This window comes from Callospermophilus lateralis (genome assembly GCF_048772815.1).
Source record: "Callospermophilus lateralis isolate mCalLat2 chromosome 11 unlocalized genomic scaffold, mCalLat2.hap1 SUPER_11_unloc_1, whole genome shotgun sequence".
NCBI classification, from domain to species: Eukaryota; Metazoa; Chordata; class Mammalia; order Rodentia; family Sciuridae; genus Callospermophilus; species Callospermophilus lateralis.
Genome location: NW_027510153.1, coordinates 947113 through 971782, shown reverse-complemented (window position 1 = coordinate 971782; position 24670 = coordinate 947113). Strand labels below are relative to the sequence as shown.

General features: G+C 31.8%; 1 pseudogene; it reads left to right on the top strand.

Moving 5' to 3' along the window:
• Positions 1 to 24424, top strand: part of LOC143385935 (ephrin type-A receptor 6-like) — a 41165-nt pseudogene extending 16741 nt beyond the window's left edge.
• Positions 24425 to 24670: the final 246 nt, after the last annotated feature.

Sequence of the window (24670 nt, the reverse complement as noted above, 5' to 3'; positions counted from 1 at the left end):
TCTCAATAAAGATTGCTTTAGCTATTCTGGGCTTCTTATTGTTTCAAGTGAATTTAATGACAATTTTTTTTTCCATTTCTATGAAGAACATCATTGAAATTAGACAAAGGTGCCAAAAACACACACTGAAGAAAAGATAACATCTTCAACAACAGGTGATGGGAAACTGAAGTTAACCCTTATCTCTCACCCTGCACTAAAATCAACTCTATGTGGATCAAAGACATAGGAATTTGATCAGAAGCCCTGAACATTCTAGAAGAAATTGTAGGCCGTACACTTCAACATATTGGCTTAGAGACTGATTTCCTCAGAAAGGCTTGCAAAGCATACAAAAATAAATAAATAAATAAATAAATAAATAAATAAATAAATAATCAATCAATAAATGGGATGGCATCAAACTAAAAATTTTCTTCACAGCAAAGGAAACAATTAAGGTTATGAGGAGAGAGCCTACAGATTCAGAGAAAATCTTTACCAACTGCACCGCATATAGGCCATTAATTTCTAGAATATACAAAGAACTCAAAAAGCTTAACACTGAAAAGACAAATAACACAATCAATAAATGGGCAAAGGAACTGAGCAGACCCTTCTCAACAAATGGTCAACTAATATATAAAAAATAAAAATGACCAACAAATATATTTTAAAAAGTTAAACATCTATATATCAATTAGAGAAATGCAAATTTAAACTACACTGAGATTTTTATCTCCAGTCAGAATGACCACAATCAAGAACACAAATAACAAAAAATGTTGGCAAGCATATGGGGAAAAGATAATGATCATATATTGTTGGTGGGGCTACAAAATAGTGCAACCACTCTGGAAAGCAGAGTGAATATTCCTCAAAAAACTTGAAATTGAACCACCATTTATCCCAGTTATCCCACTCCTCAGCATATATCCAAAGGGCTTGCACTCAGAATAATACAGTGACTTAGTTACATCAATGTTTACAGCAGCACAATCCAAACTTACTAACCTATGGAACCAGCCTTGATGCCCATCAACAAATAAATGGGTAAAGAAGTCGTGGTATATATTCACAATGGAGTAGTAGTACTCAACCAGAATGACTCAGAAGAATGACTTCATGACTTTTGACAATAAATGTATTGAACAGGAAACTATCATGTTAAGCGAAATATGGCAATCCCCCAAAATCAAATGTTTTCACTGATATGTAGAAGCTAAACTGCAATGAAGCCCAGGAGGGGAAAAGGAGAAGTTCAGAAAATGAGACAAAGGGGAACAAAAATGAGAGAGAGGGAATAGGAAAAAGAAACATAGTAGAATACATCTGACATAATTTTCCTATGTATTCACCCTCAAGAATGGGGTCCTCGTCAGAATAAGATATATTCCATGCTTGTATCAATTTTATCAAAACGTATTCTACTATCATGTATAACTAAGAAGAACCAATTAAAGAAAAAAACAAACTCCTAGTGTGTTCTCTGGATGGATAAAGTCTCAGTTTCCATACCTTCATTTGCTTTTCCAGCATATTCCTTAATAATTATTAAATCTTTCTACTTGGATATTTTTGTAAATACCATGACATCAACATGCTTAAAAAAAAAACAAAACATGTAGACATGTAGAATAAATAACCATGTGTTTAAAATTAACTAAATACTCCTTTGGCCAGGCTGGCACTGCCTCAAATAAAAACATCATTACTGACCTTGTCAAAGAATATGATACCTGAGGAATTAATGTATACTCTATTTTGGCTCAATCTCATCTTTAAATTAATAGTTGTGTTAATTGTTAAAACAATATCTTTTTTTTTTTTTTTTGCTTTTTTGTAGTCATCATTATGACCCAATTTAGTCTCCTGTTGCTTCCTACCTGAACTACCAAATACTATTTTGGCTGAAAACTGTGAACCTCATCTCTCTCCAATCCTCTCCATTCTCTGTGTAAAGCCAAACAAATTTCTAGAACACAAATTTATTAAAGTTATCATATTCAGTAAAAATTTTAAAAGTTTCAAGTACTATCTCTGATAGATACTTGAAATTCATATATGATAACTTTGAATTTCCTTTTGCTTATATGAAAGTATTTCTTAAAGTGTGGTCCATAGAAACTGGGAACCTCAAAGACACTTTCAAGAGGGTCTCTAAGGTAAAAAATGTGTTCATAATAATATTAGAAGGTATCTTCTTTTTCCACTCTGCTAACATTTACACTGATAGTGGAAAACCAATGATGGATTGAACTGCATGCTCCTTGGCACAATTAAAGCCAATGCCACCAAGGTGTTTTAAGAATCATTATAGTGTTACACCCTTAGTTATTTTGAAAAAGTGGCAGCTTCATTGACTCACTTAAGAACATCCTTGATAAAGGAAAAAAATTCTCATTTTATTAAATCTTGACCCTTTGAAGATCATTTATTCTGCATGAAAAAAAATGGAATTAAACATAAAGAAATGCTTCTGCATTCCAAGTGACAATTGTCTGGAGAAAAACACAGGTGATTACTTGCAGTTTGAGCTGAACTCACTACTTTTTCGCTGGGCACATTTTTTATTTGAAAAAGTGACAGAGAACTAAACTATTCAGACCTGGGATATTTGGCAGGCTTTTTCTCATAAACAAACAGACACTCCAAGGAAAACAAAAGACAGTAACAATTACTAATATTAAAATATGTACATTTAATTGAAAATTCAAATTTTGGAAAATTTGCATCTTTCACACCTTTTCAATAATTAAAAACTATAGAGCAAAAGTTAGTGATTTTATTAGTGATGATAATTTTTTATTTTACATTAAAATATATGAATACATAGAAAATATGCCTATTTCAGTCAAATATCATTAAATAAAAGTTTTAACAGTTTATCAGTTTTAAATTCTACTATGAAAACTATCCACCTAAATTATGCAACTAAACTAATTCTCTTCAGGATCATGAGTCTTTTTGAAAGTTTAAGGAGTTGGTGAGATAAAAATGCTTTTATCTATAGGATCAAGTCCAGGTTCTTATAATAGTATTGCTATTGCTTCTTTCCCTGTACATTTCAAGAGTGCCTCCCATACAGTAAATACACTCATCTCTACCAAAATGACTCATCCCTTGGTGCCTCCTTGTCTTCTTTCACCTTCCTCCTCCTGCACATGAATTCCCCTAGTTGCTTCACCAGAGGCTTCTTCATCTTCTAGCTATACTACAAGAAATCCAAACGCATGTCTTTAAGTGTTACCTTGTTCCTGTTGTATCCTGCACCGTATTCAACTATGGAATAAGTACTTTTTCATACATTCCCTCTATACCCAGTTTCCAATGGCTTTTATTCATTTTTCTTTTGTCTGTATCTATTAGTGAAATGTGAGCCATTGAAAATGAAGTTTGTCACATTTTACTCAGTTTTTTGGTTTTTTGTTTGCTTGTTTTTAACCACTGCTTGGGTATTTGTCACATAACTGTTGAAAGGAAACTACTGAGATTTATTGGTAAATCCTTTCCAGAGCTGAGACAGTGCATCAACATTTCTTTAAAAAATAAAAAGAATAATATTACATGGAAGATGGAGGCACCATTCCAAGGCTAAAGTAGCTATAACTTTATTTTGTGATTGGTGATATGTGATTTCTTGATATTTATGCTTGTGAGTGTTCATGTGCAATATGTTGAAGTTTCTTATCTATGGCACTATTAATTCTAGAGTTGTGTTGTTTGTTCCTTATTTCTAAATGCTATTGAAATCAATAAATTACACAAATCTTCATTATGTGCACCCTATTTTCTACTTATTAATTCTCTCATAGAGAGAATTCTCGCTTTTGATTGAAGTTACACACAATACTATCTTTTATAAGATGCAATTGTACCTCACACTGAACTGGAGATCTACTTATGTAGAGACCTACATTACCTATAAAAGAACTTTAATATGTATGTATGAGTCAGATAATTTTGCAGCTTTGAGTAAAGGATCTGACCAGAACAACTGTATAAGTTTATTTGAGGGCTCATGGTTTCAGAGCTCTTTGTCTACAGAAGGTTAGCTTCATTATTCACGGCTTGAGGTGAGGCAGAACATCATGGTGGAAGAATATGGCAGAGGGATGCAGTTCACATGAAATCAGGAAACAGAGAGAGAATACACTCTCCAGATAAAAAATATATACTCCATATCCACACCCCCAGTGAACCAATTCCTCTAGACACAACCCATTTGTCTCCAGTGACCATCCAGTTAATCCCATCAGGGATTAATTCACTGACTGGGTTAAGCCTATAACCCAATCATTTCTTCTATGAACTTCTTGCATTGTCTCTCATGTGAGCTTTTGGGGGACACCACATCTAAACTATAACAACTCATGTGTACAAGATCATTTATCAATGATCTAGAAAATTCATAATTTTAAGTATCTGGTGGCTGATGTAGTGGAGTACATGATAGAACTTTCCAGCTGCAAAGATTATAACTTTTGTTATTAGAAAATGTATCATGGCTTTTTTTTTTTTAGTTTTTCTAACATTCATGTACCACACTCCTATGGAAGTCCTCTTGATTTTTCTCTGGTGATTGTTCGTTCCTCACTCTTAGTTTTTGAGGTGCTGTTGGAGTTGGCTTACATCCAAATTACTAGACCCCATGACACAGACCTGGTTCAAGAGAGCACCACATGGTCTACAGCAGTAATTCAGGGTTAGTCAAGAAGAACCCTCAAGATTTCAAGCCAAGTAAAGAAGAACATTACAAAAACTATTTCTTGAAATATTAGGATAAACTTGCACTCAAGTTGTAAAAATAATAGGATAAATTCCTGAAGTTGTTGATGGCTATTTAAATAAGAGTGCCTGGGTGAAAATTATGCCAAAGAGGTAAGCCAAGCCATGAGATGAAGACAAATTTATTCCTAATGAATTATCTCAACCTCTACATACAATTGTTTAAGCCAAAATAATCCTAAAACTTCCTGTTTGCATGAGTAAGTTAATCATGCTATTTCTTAAAGGTAGTTTAATTGGGTTTTTATTCTTTACTGTATATTTAACAGATACAGTAAAATTAACTATTCTTTAAGGTTAATATTGACAAAAATATATCATAAAACTGACAGATGAATTTATAATATATATCATGACCTCATTAAGAATACCAGTGATTACATTGTAGACAAACACCATAACTGGAGCAATACAATTTAATTTCCAAAACAGACATGCTAAATTTATTAACCTATTTTCTCCCCCAGTAACTTCATGTGCAATTCAGAAACCAATATAATGTCAGTTAATTGAAATACAAATTACAATTAAATTATAATGTAATTCCTAATTATTTTTAGTGTGTTCTTTTTATATTGAGAAGAGAAAGCAATTTTAGCACAGTGTATCATTAGCTGCTAAATTTTCTAAATAATGAATAAAAAGACTCTTGTAAAAATAATATAATAATGATAATGTATATCTTTGTTAGTCTCTAGTTTGCTGATCTCTAAGTACAAGTAGCAAATGCAGTATTTTCTAGAATTTTGTTATAAATTATACTAAAAAGATGTAATATAGAAACCTAAATCTATATTTGTTCCTATAATTCTCTTTCATTTTATCATATATAAAACCTTAAGTTTTTATTTTAATCACTAACTGCACAAATTTTGCATAAAATATATGTCACACAAAATATATAGAACCACCCTGTGCCAAATTTGGCAAGAAAAAGAATGGAGTTTTTCTTATATCATAAATACTGCTTGTTGGGCTGGGTTGTGGCTCAGAAGTAGAGCACTCGCCTAGCAAGTGTGAGGTACTGAGTTCGATGCTCAGCACCACATAAAGTAAAATAAAGACATTGTGTCTGCCTATAACTAAAAAATAAATATAAATAAATAAATAATGCTTGCTACTTTAAGATTTTATTTATACGCCATAACCAGATTTGTGAATGTTTTTTTTCCCTTCTTGTTAGGTTAATAAAATATAGTTATTAAGCAAAAAATAATATGTAGCTATGTATATATTTTTTTCTCAATTAGAGCAAAATACCAGATACCTCATTGTGGAAAAATACATATCTAAATTATATGAATGGTAGAATATAAAGTCTACATACCTTGTTTGGAACACATAATAAACTCTTGGAAATGTAAGCAGGCTTTAAAGTTCTATTTTATTTTGACAAGAGATGAAAATTCTACGAAATATTTCAAATTTAAGTAAACTTCACGAACATTAAGTCAACCATTTTAAGGTATGCAGTTCATTGGTACTAGATGCAATCACAATGTTCACAATCAGCAACTCTCTAATTTCAAAGTTGTTCATTGAATGATTAAAAAAAATGACACACCCTTTTTGAAAATCATCCTCATCCCTTGCCCACCCCTAGTAAAAGGGATCACACACTGTGCTACCTGTAACATCTGACTTTTTTCACATAGCACAATGTTTTCAAAGTTCATCCAAGTTGTATCACATGTCAGAACTGTTTATCTCAGTGACAATTAACATTCTATCGGATTTAAACTCCATAAATTATTTATCCATTCATCATTGTTGATGGGCATTTAGTTTGCTTCAATCTTTTGGCTATTATTAAAAAAATATTTGTGTTTGAATTTCTATGTAGACATAATGCTTTCTTTCTCTTGGGTACAAAAAATAGCAATGGAATTTCTGGGACATATGGTAATCCCATGCTTAACTTTTTGAGAAACAGTAGATTGTTTTCCACAGTGGTTAAACCATTTTACATTTCTACCAATGTATTTCTTTTTCCTCTGTACCTTTGTCAATACTAATTTTCCAGTTTCTTGGTTAAAGTCATCATAGTGGTATGAAGCAGTATCATTTTGTAATTTCAATTTAAATATCATTAATAACCAAGGATGTCAGGGTTTTTTTCATGTGCTTTTTGCCATTTGTATACCTTCTTTGAAGAAATGTCCATTCCATCCTTTTGTTCATTTTTTATTGGGTTTGTCTTTGTCATTGAATTGAAAATATTATTTATGTATCCTGGCTATTAAGCACTTCTTCATATGATATGTAATTTGGAGTTTTATCCGTCATTCTTTCACAAACTTGATGATATTATTTGATGTACATATATCTGAATTTGCAGTACCATTTTGTAATGGTTTCAGTGTCAAACATAAATAAGCATTCATTGCCAAATTTGAGGTCATGAATATCTACCTCATATTCTCTTCTAAGAACATTCATAATCATATCATCTATAAGTACAGTTTTACTTCATCCTTTTCAATTTGGATACCTTTATTTTTGTACCTAATCATAAAGTCACCAAGCTGGGAACAAGGACCCATCTGTAACAAGGACCCATCTAGGGAGACTGAGGCAGAAGGATTGTACATTCAAAGCCAGCCTGGGTGATTTAAGAAAACTCCATTTCAAAATAAAATTAAAAGGGACAAAGATATAGACCAGGAATAGAGAGCTCTTCTAGTGGGCTAGAAGCCCTGGATACTGCCAAAGGAAAAAGAAAAAAAAAAGTAACCTGTGTGATTTTCATATATGTCCCTTATCATAATGAAAAAAAAAATGATTTCTAATCCTAGTTTGTATAGTGTTTTAATCATCAAAGGGTGTTGTCAAATGATTTTTCAGCCTCTAATGATGTGATCATGTGATTTTCCCTCCCTTTATTTTCTGAATATAGTATAATACTTTGGTATATTTTATTTTCTTGAAATAATCTTACATTACTCTGAAGATCTATTTGGTTGTGGTATATAAATCTTTTAATGGGCAGCTGGATTCAGTTAGCTACTTTTCTTGTTGCTGAGGATTTTTTAGTTATGAGGAGAATTGGTTCTTCGTTTTCTTCTGATTTTTTTTTCCTGTTTTTTATTTTTTTATTTTCTTTTTTTGTCTGAGTAATGCTAGCTTGATAAAATGTGTTACAAATTGTTCCCTTCTCTGTTATTTTTTTGAAAGAGTTTGACTATGATGTTCATTATTCTTTGAATATTTGGTACAATTCAGCAGTGAAGGCACTTAGTCCTAACTTCTTTTCTTTAGAAGTTTTTGACTACTGATTTATTCTCTTTATTTTTATAGGACTTTTAATAACTTTTATTTCCTTTCATTTTTAGTTTATTTTAATATCTTTTACTTCCTTTTATTTTTTGTTCATTTAATTGTGCCTATTATTGGGGTGCAGTCAACCTTTTAACATGAGCATACAGTATGATATGTTGATGAAATCAGGTCAATTAGTTCCTCCTCCTTATCATTTCTATATGTTTGGTGCTTTCAGGATCCTCTCTTCCAGATTATCGTAAAATATGTAATAGGATATGACTATCATCTCACTACACTGCAGAACACAACAACCATTTCTCCTTTCTGACTGGGTTTTAGTTCTCATTACCCAACCTCTCTTTATCAACCCTACCACATACTTTTCCCAGTCTCCAGTACTTACTATTCTTTACTACTCTACATTTGGACCACTATTTTTTAGCTTTCACGTGTCATAAAGAACATACTATATTTGTCTTTGTGTGTCATAACACAATGATTTTACAAATGCATCCATTTTGCTGCAAATAACAGGATTTTATTTTTTATGGCTGGATAATTCTATACACACACACACACATACACACACACACACACACACACACACACACACACACACTACATTTTCCTTATTCATCCATTAATGGCAGCCAGGTTGATTCTTTATCATATATATTGTGAATACTCCCACTCCCAAGGTGTTACAATTTGGATCTGGAATGTCTTTCAGATTCACGTGCCATTATAATGGCTAGAACTCACAAAGCCTTATCCTAGAAGTTTAAGGCTGTTTTGAGATTTATATGCCAATCCATGGATGCTATATTAGTTGAATAAATTACAAATTATACCTTCATCTTAACAGATGCAGTAAAATAATTTTAAAAGATATGACTGATTTGTATTAAAAATATCTCTTGGAAAATGTGGAAATTTCTTCAATAAGAAAACTCAAAACAAAATAAAATAATAGATATCAAGCCTATTTAAAGATTGTGATATTTAATTTTTATGTCAATTTGACTAGTCTATGGTATCTGGTTATTTTGTCAAAAAAAGAGTCTACATATTATTGTGAAGGTATCTATCACATGTGATTAGCATTTCAATTAGTAGACTTGAAATTAATTAAATTTTCTCCATCATAGGGCTAGATCTCATCCAATGAGTTGAGCTCCTTAATAGTGAAGGCTTAAGCTTCCTAAAGAGTGAAATCATCCTTAAAACTTCAGTACCAATTTTATATACCATGTTTAATGCCTGTATTAGTTTTCCACTGCTGTGACCAAAGACCTGAAATTTGGGCTATATGATCATATGAGCCAATTGCCTAATCTGTCTCCATCTGACTGTTTTTGTCTCTGTCTTTTTCTTTCTGTATATATATATATATATATATATATATATATATATATATATATACACACACATATATACAGATACACACACACACATATATATATATACACATACATATATACACACATATGTACAGATACACACACATATATGTGTGTGTGTGTGTGTATGTTATTGTGTATGTGTGTGTGCGTGTGTGTGTGCGTGAGAGAGAGAGTTTGTTTCTCTGTAATAACCTGAATAATATAATGGTGAAATTCAAATAGCTATTTTTGTAAGTTAAGGAAGAAAGAAAATGTTTTTTGTCTCATCATTTCTATTGGTTCTTAGAAGGAAATAATAATTTAAGTAGAAAAAAATTGAAAGAAATGATAAAACTTTCCTCATTCAAAGACTGCATGATTACCTATTAGAGCAAAGTTATCCAATAGAAGAATAATGAGAACCACAATAAATTTTCAGGAACAATATCAAAAACTAAAAAAAAAAAGAAAAGAAAAAAGAAACAGGTGAAATTAACTGGATAATATACTTTATTTACTATAAACATATACAACATATATCTTATATACAATGTGTTATCTTAAAATAATAAATATTGGCATAGTTATAATCTTATCACACAGTCTTCAAATGTAGTGTGCATTTGACTTCACTGGGCATCTCAGTTTGGACCAGCCCCTTTCCAGTTGCTCAATAGCTATGTGTGGCTGAATAGCTAAAATCCATGGCAGCACAGTATTTGAAAATTCTAATGAATTCAAAAAGCAACATGTAGCAAGTTCACTGCATGAAAGACAATCAAAATATTTTAATAAAAATTAAGCCAGCTTTCTTTTTAATTCTTAGGATTATAAATTGAGAAAATATCAGCATCATTAATTATATAATTTTTCAAAATCTTTCTCTTTCTTTCTAAAAAAATCTTTCATTGCGGCTAAGAAGATTAGGGCTTTACTAGTCTCCTCTGACTATATCACATATTGTTGACTAACAGATGAACACAAAAACACTGAAACAATAGTATTGTTAATGTAATTCTGTCTTATCTCAGTTCCCTTCACTAATTATCCCCCAAACTTGCATGCCATTTAGAAACCTTTAAAGCTATCCAATAAAACCTTCTCTAAGAGATAATTTAGATAATACACCTAAACAGTAGTAACATTTCAGGTTTTAAGAAGACAGCTATACATGCAGTATAATCATTAGTGTGTTTGGGTTCTACATCTATTGTAGCAAAAAGCAAACAGAAGCTTTAAAAGTGCTCAGGTTCATAGTTTACTGCCTGAATACTGCATAATTGTTACATTTTTATTTACAGCATATTTTATGTTTGTTTAGTTTATTCACATTACACTCGATAGAACCCATTTTTTTCTTTTTTAAATGACATAAAAATGTATTGCTTATAATATCAAACAAAAAGAAATTCAGAAATGATGAATTTAACTCAAATTAGAAGAAAGTGAAATCATCTCAAAAAGCATTTCCAAATCAATTTTCTTAGAAGCACTAAATCCATAATTATTAAATCATGTTCCAAAATGAGTGTTTCCAAAATCAAATTACCCAACATAGAGAGAAAACACACGTCTCTCTTTCAAAAGTATTTCTTAGCTTTCAAATTTCTACTTTACTTTCTAAATTCCTAAGAAGGGATGCGTGTGAACAATATTTTTTAGCTGAACTCCTATGAAACTCCATGGGAACATTTATTATCTGAACAAATATTTGAAAAAATGACCAGAATTTTATCTTTTATTCCTTTTTAAAATATTTTTTTATTTGCTGAAGGGACTTCTCTTTTTATTTATTTGTAAATAAATAAAAAATATTTATTTGCTGAGAATCGAACCCAGTGCCTCACACATGCTAGGCAAGCACTCCACCACTTAGTCACAACCCAGTTACTTATCTTTTATTCTTTAAAGAATATTTTTATTTTTCTCACAATGTGATATGGGCATACAGATATAAGTATATAAAAATTTTTAAACTATTTTAATTTTTTCTTATTATTTTAAATGTTTAGACCAAATGTGCCAAAAATATTGGCAGTTTATATGCACTATTTACAAATGATAGTAAAATAAACAAAAAAGTGAGGAGAAAATGGGCTAGCCATATATAAAATAAAAGTTTCAACATTTACATTATTTTTACAAACAGATCTTTTAACATATACCTCCTTAGTATTTCCATCTAATGTTCCTTTCTTCTGTTTATGTTGTATTTAGATTTTTTTCCATCTGGGAAGTTCAAAGGCCATTTTCATCAAGTTTTCAATGAATAATCAGTGTGATGTTCAACAAAGATTTCATATAATGAAAATGAATATGTGCATTTTTACAGGTCACCAGATAAGTGATTTAAGTCATGAGAAAAAAAAAATATCTAGACATAAAAATTTTAATTGCTTAATAACATTCAAATATTCAGGTATCTTCAGGAATGTCACCATGTTTTAATAACTAGACAGAATTAAGAAAAGCATTTTTTGACATACTTGGAATTTTTTCCTCCATAGAACTAACCAAAATAGCACATGTAATTATAGTGATCTTTTCAGAACAGAAAAAAACATTCACATTCTCAGAAAATGGTTTCAAACACATGGGGTTCCATCTGCTACCTGCTCCACTTTTAAAGTGCAAAGCCCATACTATAGTGGAGACAGTAAGCTGTATTCAGAATACGCGTGAAGGCCTGTCTAGTTGTTCTGCAACCTGTAGGTAGATTCCTGCATATATGGGTAATGGTCTGCCCTGACCATGTTCCTTTCCTCCATTACAATAAACCTGCTTTAATAGCTTGCACAATTAATTTGTGTGTGTGTGTGTGTGTGTGTGTGTGTGTGTATGTGTGTTGCTTTGTGATAAAGCATCAATATTCCAGAGGGCCCCATAAAAACAAGTACAACTTGAAACATTTATTATTAAACAACCTACTTGCCACTGCTCAGTATGTCATGCTAGCATAGTGATTGTGAATTTCTGGTCTTAGGAGAACTTTAAGTTAAAGGGATGGGGCCTTCTAAGAAACTTAGGAAGCACAAAGGCCCACCTCAAATCTTTATTCTTGCCATCAAGTCAGAAAGATTTTAGACATGTCACTCAAGTAAAAGGCATGAGTTTATTAGAAGGGATAAGAATGGGGAAAGGGGAACACTCTTGAGGTAGAAAGTGGGTCTTCTCTAAGAGAGTAGGGACAACTGGCCTCTCCTGCTCTCTAATATTATTGGTGGTCCTAAAGAAGTTTCCAGAGAGCCTCCCTCAGGTCCACCTCTTGACTTTTGACTGACAGCAGAATGACATAGTACTTTCAAGTCCCCACTGCCCTGACAACTGTAAGTCATTTTGGCCCATGCTGTCCAGTTCTAATTGTAAATTGTTCAGGCAGATTTTATGGTTAGGAGGAATTATCCTTATCTCCCGGAATTTTGGGATCTGGTCTGTGTAAGTGTCACCAAAGCCCCCCTCCCTGGCCTATCCCAACAACCCTTCAGGATAACTTGTGTTCTTATTTGCATTTTGCATTTTGGGTCTTTGTTCCTCCTGAAGATAACATCCTGAGGATGTAACACGTCCTGTGGACTTAAGCCAGGCAGAGCTACAGGTAAATTGCTAATTAAAGTGAAAGCATGTCCGGATCAGTACAGTGGACCCAATTTATATAATTATTCCCTTAACTTCATGCTCGCACCTCTCATTTCTGTCTCTCCCCTATCATTTAGACTCTCAAAATTTATTAAGGATCCCAATGAGTTTGACTTATGCAGGACATAGCCATTTATATTTACTATTAGAGATTCAAACTGATATATTTGAATATGTGAATTTATTAACTAACTTAAGAATAACAATAAACTAGTAGATTAATACCAAATATCATATTGTAATAAAAGTAATAGATTTTTGAAAACATAAAAAGTTGATAGATATCATTATTGCTTCCAACTCTTTAATGATTAAAAAGACAACTATATTGTCATATGAGGTCTGAATTCAAACTATTTTAATAATATTGCATCATCTGGAAAACTTCACCAAACAATTGCAAATGTGTTTTTGAATGAATATATAATCTGCAAGTAATATTGGAGACACCTGGCAAACACTAGACCTTTTCAAAGTACATACCAAGTTGAATTTTCTGGTCAAATAGATGGGTTAAAAGTCTCCCAGTTAAGTAGACTACATGTGCAAATATTGAAAGAATGGGAGCTGGACATAAGGTCCTGAAGATATCAGGGGACACTGGGAAGATGCATTGAGAAGAATGGAGTTCAGAGGAAGTTCCAAAGTCAAACTTGACTAATATTTTCAAATATTCTTTGAGATAGTCCTATCAAATCTATTGATAAGTTGAGATAGAATGTTTTCCTTGATTTTTATTTTAATTTAGTTTCATTTCTTATATTGAAATTGAAACACTACAAAGGAATTTAGAGTATATTTTATAGATCTTTTTCTACACTATAACCACATCAGCCCAAGAAAACAATACTGACTGCAGTTTCACCACGTCTATGGGCATGAACTTATTTCCCTCCCAGTAAACTATATCTCCTTTCAGAACATGGCAAACAAGCTGGTGCCACAAAAGTATTGAGCCCAATTATAAATAATTATTTTCCTCTTTGAAAAAAATCTATTTTAGGAGATAGGGTTGTAGCTCAGGGGGAAATCTCTTGCCTAGTATGTGCAATGCCCAGGGTTTGATCCCCAGCACCACACACACATATCAGTCTAAACTTTAGATGTTATAAAAGCTGAAGAAAGATAATAACTCAGTTACTGAGGTTCAGAAACCACACACTTCAATTTTTTTTCAGTTTTCTTAATATTTGATTTATTTACCAGTTTTTATATGAATATAAAATATAAATATATTCTTTGTCAGGAATTCTTAAAGGTATATTTTAGAAAAAATATCTGAAATCTGTATTAAGTAAGTATTATATTTTTGTGTACACAACTTATTTTGGTCCTATCAGAAGAGATTATTATAGAAAGAACTCGTTTTTGAAACAAAAAGTCTTAAAAGTTGAAATTTTTATTATAAATAAAAATACAGTAATTACTCAATTACACAAATGTAAACCAAATTCTCTAATACATCATAGCCTTTAGAAGGATACATATGTAATATTGTGGAACAACTTCAAATTTTACCTTATACACAAACTGCCATTCTTCCATCAGTAAAGAATATTTTTAATTGTGGTCACAGTGAAAGAACAGGGGAAGAAAGGAAGAGTGTTTGAGATTTCATTGTAAGTTAGAAATTGATGTGCAACTTATATTATTATATTGACATCTACATTTTAAATTAAAGAAAAAGCATGATTTTCACGTAAAATGCTAAGAACACACTATATATTAAAACATAAAATCAGGAAAGATGTTTCTATAGGATAATTGGCTATTAAGCACAGAATTTCTTGAATAAATGTAAGCTGAGCAGTTGAAAAGAGAATGTTGTAGAATGTTACAATGGAAACAGGACTCAGGAGAGCGCTTAGAGTTTGTTCCTGTATTTTCAGAGATGATCAAGTCAAACATTGGTGCATAAGATTTTGGGTTGCCCTTTCAATATAAACTCAACTAGTACATCGCCAGAAGGGTAATTTCTCTAACATTCATCCTAATGTTCTAACCTCAAACTCAAGAGAACATTAAGGACCACACAAAAAGACCTTACATTCATCTTTTGTACTTCTATTGTATAGCTGTGGGAAAAGAAAAATGTCTGCCTTTGTAACAGAAAATACAGTCTTGGAGATCTCTCTACCATACATGTGGGCAATTGCAAAGCACATTCCTACAGGAGCTAAGAGCTGCTACTGATTAACTATCAGTCCATCTGTTCTGTGGGTTTACCAAACACTGAATAGCAGACCAGGTGCAGGTTGTTACCTGCACTTTACTATGAGGTAAGGAAATATTTGAGAAGGACATCTACATTTGTGTTTCGGTGCAAAGTATGATGAAGTCAGTTTTTTGGTTAAAAACCTACTTTGACCTTACTAAAAGTTACACATCAAAACTGAATGTGAAATAATAATTCCCAAATGACCTTTTTATAAGAAATTACCAAACTTATTTAAGAAATAGACCCATGGGGCTGGAGTTGTTGCTCAGGGGTAGAGTGCTTGCCTAGCATTCGTGAGGCACAACAATAAGTAAATAAAATAAAGGTATTATGTCTGTTTACAACTAAAAAATAAATAAATATTTTAAAAAGATAAATAAATGGACTCAATTGATGACTGACATTAAATTTGGGGGGTTTAGGTGTAAGTTTAGCTCAGAAGTATTATTCTTATTGTCCTTACATATGTTAACACTATAATTTGGGGACAAATGATGCTTTGGTGTATATAATCAAACTTGAATATCATTCTTATCTCTCCTAGGCTTGGAAACTGAGAAGAAACTACAGAAATAATATCACCCATTTTATTACTCCCATTTGTTCACCCGCCTTTTATTCCTTCCCATATATTTCACATATGGTGTTTCAAATTTTAGCAGCAACAGTGCAGGTAACATATACTTACAACAGGTGTTCATGAATAAAATCAAATAAAAAGGTAACAGCTCTTAGATTTGGCAGTAAAATAGAGTTCCCACTGTTGAGTTTTCCAAGCAACTATGGAGTTTGCTCCCCACAGCTATGGCACAGCCCAAACACATGGAATCTGAATAACAATAGAAAACATTGCAGCCTATCAGCCTTTGAAAATGACAATCACATCTTTGCATTCTCAGCCTTGTACTCATTTGTGTACACTTGACTGCAACGCATGTTATTTAATCCTCATATTTACACTGGTTAGTTATTATCCCTATTTCCATACAAACTGAAGCTGCTAAAAAGTTAAAGAAAAAATGGTAATAAAATAGAGTTTACATATAAACTCAGATCATTTTCCTGGCAATTTTAAAAATGTTTATTCACCTACTTTCTTCACTAAATTTGTGTTAACAGGTAAAGAATTCAACATACACTCACTGTGAATACAAAGATCATACCCATAAAAATGTACTAGTTTTCAAAACAGTGGTAAATAATCATTATTCCTAAATTGCCTTTTGCAAAATATCTGCTATGGTAATATGATTGTTTTCACAGATTTTTAAAATCAATATATTATTGGTAGCACATGAATACACTTCATATTTCTTTTTAAAATATTTTTAGTTGTAGATGGACACAATACCTTTATTTAATTTATTTTTTTAATGTGGTGTTAAGGATTGTACCCAGTGTTCATAAGTGTGATTCAAGCTCTCTACCACTGATACACAACCCCAGCCCTACAATTCATATTTCCTGTTGTTTTGCAACTTATTAATTGTGTGAGCCATGCAACTCCAATCAAGTTTTAATGTTCTAGAGGGTGTATTTTTAAAATTTTATTCCAAAAGTCCTTAGCTTGTTACATATGGAACAGTGCCTCAAACAAACACATTTAATAAAAAAAGTCAAAATCTAAAGCATGATCTAAAAACTATCTTTCTCACAGTAATTATAAAAAAAAACATTTAACTAATTCATCACTAGAGGAAGATTAATAAGAAAGAGCATTTGGTTAAACTCCTTCATATATATTTATAAGAAAAAAAGTATTTGGCTTGTTGCTCTTTGTTTTAAAAAATAACTAATACCAATATAGTTTAAATTTAACCTTGAATAGAAATTTTAAGAAAGCACTGCTTTATTTGTACATTAAAATAGCCAGCAAATTTTCATTAAATATAAGATTCAACAAGCACAAATGAAACTTATTATGTGAATATGTGACCAAAGAGAAATCCTAATAAGAAAATTTTAACACCATAAACTATACTAATTGAAGATCTGCATTCTATGCATTTCAGTACTATATGTTAAAGTGACTTAACTAAATAATTACAAATATTTTCAGCTAGAAATAATGTCCTAAAGAACTTATGAGAGCAAAATATACACCATATTTCTTTATTTTCCTTTTTAACTCACAATATGTAGAATTCTTTAGTCATTTTTCTGCACCTGAATCTGTTTCCATGTTGTGCTGATTCAAAGTCATGATCTCTCCTCCTTTGTCAGATTTCCCATTGCATATCTTAAGATTTCATTTACATGGTTAACACTCTCCTACACGTGTGTGAGTGTGTGTGTGTGTGTGTGTGTGTGTGTGTGTGTGTGTGTGTGTTTGGTTTTACAACTGTTTGAAAATCAGCAGGTTGATGAACAGTTCGGTAATCTTACTACCCCATTCATAGTTCATGTGTATATTTTGAGAGAGGTCAATGTTCACTGATAACCAGTACATTGAACTTGGTGAATCTCCTCATTATGTTTTCCAAATAAGCACACATGGATTCCACAGGAAATGCTCCTTATTTCTTTGTTCCATCTTCATTGATCTGATGTTTACTTTTCTCCATGTAAACATCACCCCAAAGAACCATGTAAATATTTTACTGAATACTGTAAAAAACATCATGATGTGATGTGGGGCAAATTGGATATTAGGACAGATGGGGAAAACAGAGAGCATATATCGTGGGTCTCATTGTTTTCTTTTCTTTTTTTTTAATCAGATAATGAATGCTTCTTTATGTTCCTTTAGTGCTACAGGAAATAATTAAACTGCTCTTTATGTATTTAAGTAGTATATACTTTATAACAGTCCTATAAAATGGGTAATATTAAGTTTAATTTTACACTTAAGGAAATTAGAGTCATTAAATAAAGTTGCTGTAGGTCATACAGTTAATATGTAAGAAGGCAAGATTCATACAGGGATGGTCAATTGCAGAAACCATCCTTTCAACCAGAGGCTCATGATTAAAATGCTGTTGCATTATTGCTTTGAACAGCTTCATTTGTATCCTTTCAATTCACTTTTTGTTAAAACATTTGGAAGTTTCCGTTTCACCATTATCATTTTATACTTACTTAATTTTTTTCTTTTCACAGTGGGATGCCATCACTGAAATGGATGAACACAATAGGCCTATTCATACTTACCAGGTCTTCAATGTAATGGAGCCAAACCAAAACAACTGGCTTCGAACAAACTGGATCTCACGTGATGCAGCTCAGAAAATTTATGTGGAAATGAAGTTCACACTAAGGGATTGTAACAGCATCCCTTGGGTCTTGGGGACTTGCAAAGAAACCTTTAATCTGTATTATATGGAATCAGATGAGTCCCATGCAATTAAATTCAAGCCAAGCCAGTATATAAAGATTGACACAATTGCTGCTGATGAGAGTTTTACCCAGATGGATTTAGGTGATCGCATCCTCAAACTCAACACCGAAATTCGTGAAGTGGGGCCTATAGAAAGAAAGGGATTTTATCTGTCATTTCAAGACATTGGGGCATGCATTGCCCTGGTCTCTGTTCGTGTTTTCTACAAAAAGTGTCCCTTCACTGTTCGAAACTTGGCCATATTTTCTGATATCATCCCAAGAGTCGACTCTTCCTCTTTGGTCGAAGTACGGGGTTCTTGTGTGAAGAGTGCTGAAGAGCGTGATACTCCTAAACTATATTGTGGAGCAGATGGAGATTTACTGGTTCCTCTTGGAAGTGTATCTGCAGTACAGGATATGAAGAAATTGAGGGTTCTTGCCATGGTAAGGAACATTTAAATAATTTATTTTGCATTTAATTATTTTTTAAAAGTAAACATGTTCTACAATAATTTGAAAATAGTAAACATTTTGATACTGCTCCTAATAGCTAATTACAGAAAAAATCGACTCCTATTATCTATTTGAAAAATGTATAATCTGTTTTTTCTTCCTGGGAAAATGTATCATTTTTATTTTGATAAAGGAGTTAAACACTATGTATTGTGGTTTTCACCTACTTTTATAAAGAATACTAAAATCAACCACAGTAATAAAAACCAATGGGGATTCAAAATAGGATTTGCCTGATGTCCCGGTGTTGGTGGTTTAGAGACACTGTCATGTTGAAACACCATTAAAAAATGATTGCATTTTTCATGTTGAATTATAATAAAAGAATAGTATTTAAGTGTACTTAAAGGGGTAATTCATATGTTTTATTTTTAAAAAAAATAAGCTAGTTTATACAGGTGTTATGTGTTTGAAGGTTGAAGGTTGAGTATTGACCTTTTCAGAAATTAATTTATCCCTTGTTATTATTAAGTACACTTTCCAGCCACATGACACATTAATTATTTATTAAAATAGCAGTATTTGTATAAGTTCCAAGTATTAGGATATATTAATACTGCATAATGCTAGTTAAGTTTAGCATTACACAGGGTTAGATAATGAAAGACCTGTAATTTTAAAAGAGAGACATTTTTCCTTTTTTATATGAAATATCTTATGAGGGTTTATTAATTAATGAATCTATATAAAGATTTTATATACCCTTGATAAAGATCATCTATTCAATTATGTTTGTATGTAGTACTCAAAAACAAAACACATATATAGAAAAAAAGTTATTTTCTTGGTAAACTGTAGCATACTAGAGTTATTTCCTTCTCAGAGATAAATTATATACAGATGTTTGCTGGCAATGCCATATTAAAGTTTTTGACATCTTGGTTGATGCTATATTCACATTCATTAAAAAATTCAGAGAAAATAAATAAGGAAAAAAATACTTGTTTTTATATAAGGGTCATGGGTAATATATAGGAACTTTCAAAGGATTTATTTACTCATAAAATGTTTGGGTTCTTGATTCTTGAAAAGTTTGCTAGAGGCTCCAGTGATCCTCATGTTTTATAGTTGGAGAACATTAATATTAGCATGAAAAGTCAGTAGTGTGTATTTTATAAAGCATGAACTAGTCTTCTTCCACTATTTAATCACTCAAATATATTTCATTCAGATTTATTGATATAGATTGAACCTAAAATTTTTACTCACCTAAAACAAATATTTATAATGGAGCAAAAATAAATCATAAATGATCCTGGATAGATTTATAAAATACTTTACACTTTTTGCTATATTTTTAATACAATAAATATTTTATACATATGAAAAATTATTCAGTGAATGGGAGGGCAATTAGAACTTGGAATAAAATATACCTAAGGAACCATACTGTTTTGCCACATTTTAAAGTACATAGAAGTTACAGGCTTTGATTGATAAAAATAATCAAATTTTAAAAATATTTTAAAAATTGTTCAATAATCCAAGGATTTATGTGATTAGCTTTTACTATATTTGTATTTTTATGGCATAGACCACAGGATTAAAGTAACCAACCATGATGACTAGATATCTTTTTACTTGACATGCTTGTTGTGTGAAATTTTATTCTTTGTATATGCCCTAATATTTCTTTATTGTCTGGCAAAGGTGATTTTGGACAAATGATAAACATACTCAGATTGTCCAGTGCTTCTGCATGTCTATTTTCATGTCTTGTTATCTTTATTCTAATTTACCTGGTTTCAGAAATATGAGGGAGTTGGGATAGTATAAATGTTCATCATCTTCTTGTACTATATGCCAGAAACTATAAGGATTGAACTTGAATTTTATGTCCATGGCTTACTAAGTTTGAAATAAGTTTTTGTATCTATTTGTTATTTTGTAAGACTGAAAATAACCACATATGGTTTTAATTAAATATAAGGACATGCTGTTAGCAAAGAAAAGGGAATTTGAGTGGATGCAGAGACTAATTTTTTTATTTGTTCTAATTACTTTCTCATGACGTTAGAATGCATAAATGGAGTGTAATTTCTCATTCTTCTGGTTGTACATGTTGTAGAATCATGCCGGTCATGTAATTATATGTGTACATATAGTAATGATGTCTTATTCATTCTACTATACTTACTACATCTATACCCCGCCTTCTCCCTTCACTCCCTCTCTACATAATCCAAAGTACCTCTATTTTGCCCTAACCACATCATTCCCCTTATTGTGAATTAGCATCCACATATCAGAGAAAACATTTGGCCTTTGGTATTTTGGGATTGGCTTACTTCACTTAGCATGATATTTTCCAGCTCCATCCATTTACCAACAAATGCCATAATTTCATTCTTAAGGCTTTGTAATATTCTATTGTGTATATATACCATATTTTCTTTATCCATTCATCTGTTGAACGTCATATAGGTTGGTTCTATAGTTTAGCTATTGTGAATTGAGCTGCTAAAAACATGGATGTGGCTGCATCAGTATAGTATGCTGATTTTAAGTCTTTTGGGTATAAACCAAGGAGTGGGATAATTGAGTCAAATGGAGGTTCCATTTCAAGTTTTCTGAGGAATCTCCTTCTGCTTTCTTTATGGTTGCAACTATTTGCAGTCCCATGAGCAATGTATGAGTTTACCTTTTCCCCCACATCCTAGCCAACATTTATTGTTGCTCATGTTCTTGATAATTGCCATTCTGACTTGAGTGAGATGAAATCTTAGTTTTGATATGCATTTCTCTAATTCCTGGAGATGTTAAACTTTTTTTCATATAGTTGTTGATCTATTGTATTTCTTCTGTGAAATGTCTGTTCAGTTCCTTAGCACATTTATTGATTAGGTTATTTATTTTCTGGTGTTGAATTTTTTTTATATATCCTGGAGATTAACATAGAGACCCATTTTTAAACTTTTTATTTGTGACAGCATCCTATTTTCTGTACAAATTATTTGCTTACAATTCTGTAGTCAGGATATCTGGACTAGGTTCATGGGGTGGTTCTTATTTGGTCTTAAATACAACTAAAGTTATTTGAAGATTTATCAGAGCTGGATGTCTAAGAATGGCTTCATACACTTATAATTCTATATCTAGGATCTTTAAAGTTCTAAGGTTGCTTACTGTCTACATCCTAATTATACTCTTTTAGAGTGTTTTATTTCAGATACTTATTCTAGTATTTTTCTTTATTGGTATGTATATTAAAAGTGATTATTCCCAATAGTATTCAAGTGACTTCACAATTGGGCCCTGTTCTGTTCTTTTCCTAGCCTTGGATAATTCTGTGTGCTATTCTATTTTTATTATTTTTGAAACTTTTCTGTGCTTTTCCTGTCCCTTTTTTTCATATTTTATTTAGCTGCTCAGTGCCCTTTTCTTCCTTTTTCTGCAATGGCATTTTATTGATCCTCCGAAGTGTAGCAGAAATGTCCTATGTCTGGGTTTTCAGTGAGTTAACAGCTCTCTCCTCTATGTTAATAGTTTTTACTAATTGTTTATTTGCCTGTTTAACCTGGCTGTCAGATAAAAGAAGTGTATTTCAACCTTGCCTGTGTAATAAAGGGTAGGAAACTGGTTGATGGGAATGTTTCTGTGGCACTGAGTGTGGACTCTCCTGAGTAAAGGTTTAGCTTCTGGTGGAGCTGCTCCCTGCACTGTTTATCCTCATCTATGAAACAAGAAAGCTCCTTTCAGGGAGGGTTTCAGTATTATAGATCTGGAAGGCCTTAGAAAGTACTGTCATCTGTCATTTTATGACTGGGCACTAAATTACTAAAAAACAGAGCTCCCTTTTCTGGGGCCTACAGTAGTGACCAACCCTAGACTGAGAATTGAAGCTCAGATGTTTCTCCTATGAGCTGTTGTGAGTTTTTCCTTTCTTTTTTCCTCTATTCTCCCCTTCCTTCCTCTCTACCTTTCTTCCTCTCTCTTCCAATCAGTGGTGCTCTTACTTTGTATTAATATTTCCTGTCTGCCAAGCCCAAAATAATGGAGTTCTGTTACACATTATTTAAGACCCCTTTCAAGCTGTTGTTTATTTTCTGTAGTCCAATATACTTATTGTTAGGACAGAATTGACACATCCATTCTGAAATTTAGGCTACCAAGAATAATGGAAAAAATACAGATTTATGTGGAACTTTGCAGATAAAGATCACAAATAAAAAAATTTACAGTGAAGCTTTGTATACTTTCATAATTTGCTTGAATTAATTTGAGAGCTCTATGCAGTAGACACAATAAGGTGGTTTAAAGTTGAATAAATTCATATATATCTATATTATCTGTATCTACTGAATGATATATAAGTACCATGTTTATATAATTCATTATTGTATTGTATCCTAAAGAATTATATCACTGAATGTTTGAATTAGTGATGCCTTTCTCCAATATTAAGGCACATCTAGATCCAAATTCTAGAAGCACAAAATGAGAGGTATTCTTATCCTTGTAGTATCAATCAAGTTTAAATAGAAACTTTATTATGGCAAATATGATAAATTTAAAACAAAATGCAAGGATATAGGTTACTGTATTGTACCTAACAAGCATTATTATAATTTTGGCTTACAAATCAATTTATTTTTGATAAATATTTTAATTCTATTTCATAAGTTCCTAAGTGAAACTGTCACACTGGGCATATTGATATTAGACATATAATTTGTAACTTATTTATTTTACTTAATGTCAATTCTTGTTAAGGATTTGAATTAAAAATGAAGTTGATTGGACTAGCATTGGAAATGCTAATTTACATCAAATAGTCTTTCACTTTAGATATCTAAGATTATTTTAAGACTATATAAGAAATGACTGGATATGACATGCAAAGTTGAATGCAATTTTTGTTCACTTTTCTGAGTCCTAAAGTGACATGAATCCCTAATAATCTCCTCTGGAACATTAATTTAAGATAATCTCATTAAGGTTGTAGCATTTCTACTTTGAGTTAAATAAAAATTGACAATTATCTGCATCACCTAAAAAAATTTTTTTAAATAAGAAATGTCAGTTTAAATTTAGAGTTTTATATCTGTTGGGCATACATACATACTACAAGTATAGTTTCTTTAAGTATAACATGATATGATTAAATAATATTTAGCTATGGAAATTATAGTTCTAAGACATTGAGAATTTTTCAAAACCTTTGCTTTTTTGAAGAACATGCTTTTATTTGTTTATTTTCTTTCTAGTGCTGCTTTACAATTCAGGAGGAAAGGATGGTGGCATTTCTCAGACCATTGCACTATTGTGCATAGAGGTGAATGGGACATACAAGGCCTTTAGTGACTTAGCTATTGATTTGATCTTCTGAAGAGTGTTGTTATTAAGGCTTAATGGCACAGTCCTCTGCTGCAGTTCAGAAACATTTATACTCTGAGTTTATGATCTTCTGTCTAATCATGTTATCAAAGATGACTGTGGAAGCAGAAAGCATAAAGACGTTTGAGAGGCGAGGATTTGCTGGCATTAAATAAGGGGGTTTGAGGATATGATGAAAAGCTGGAAGGTGAGATTGGGATCAGAAAAAAAAGGGCAGACTTACTGGCCCAAATAGTAT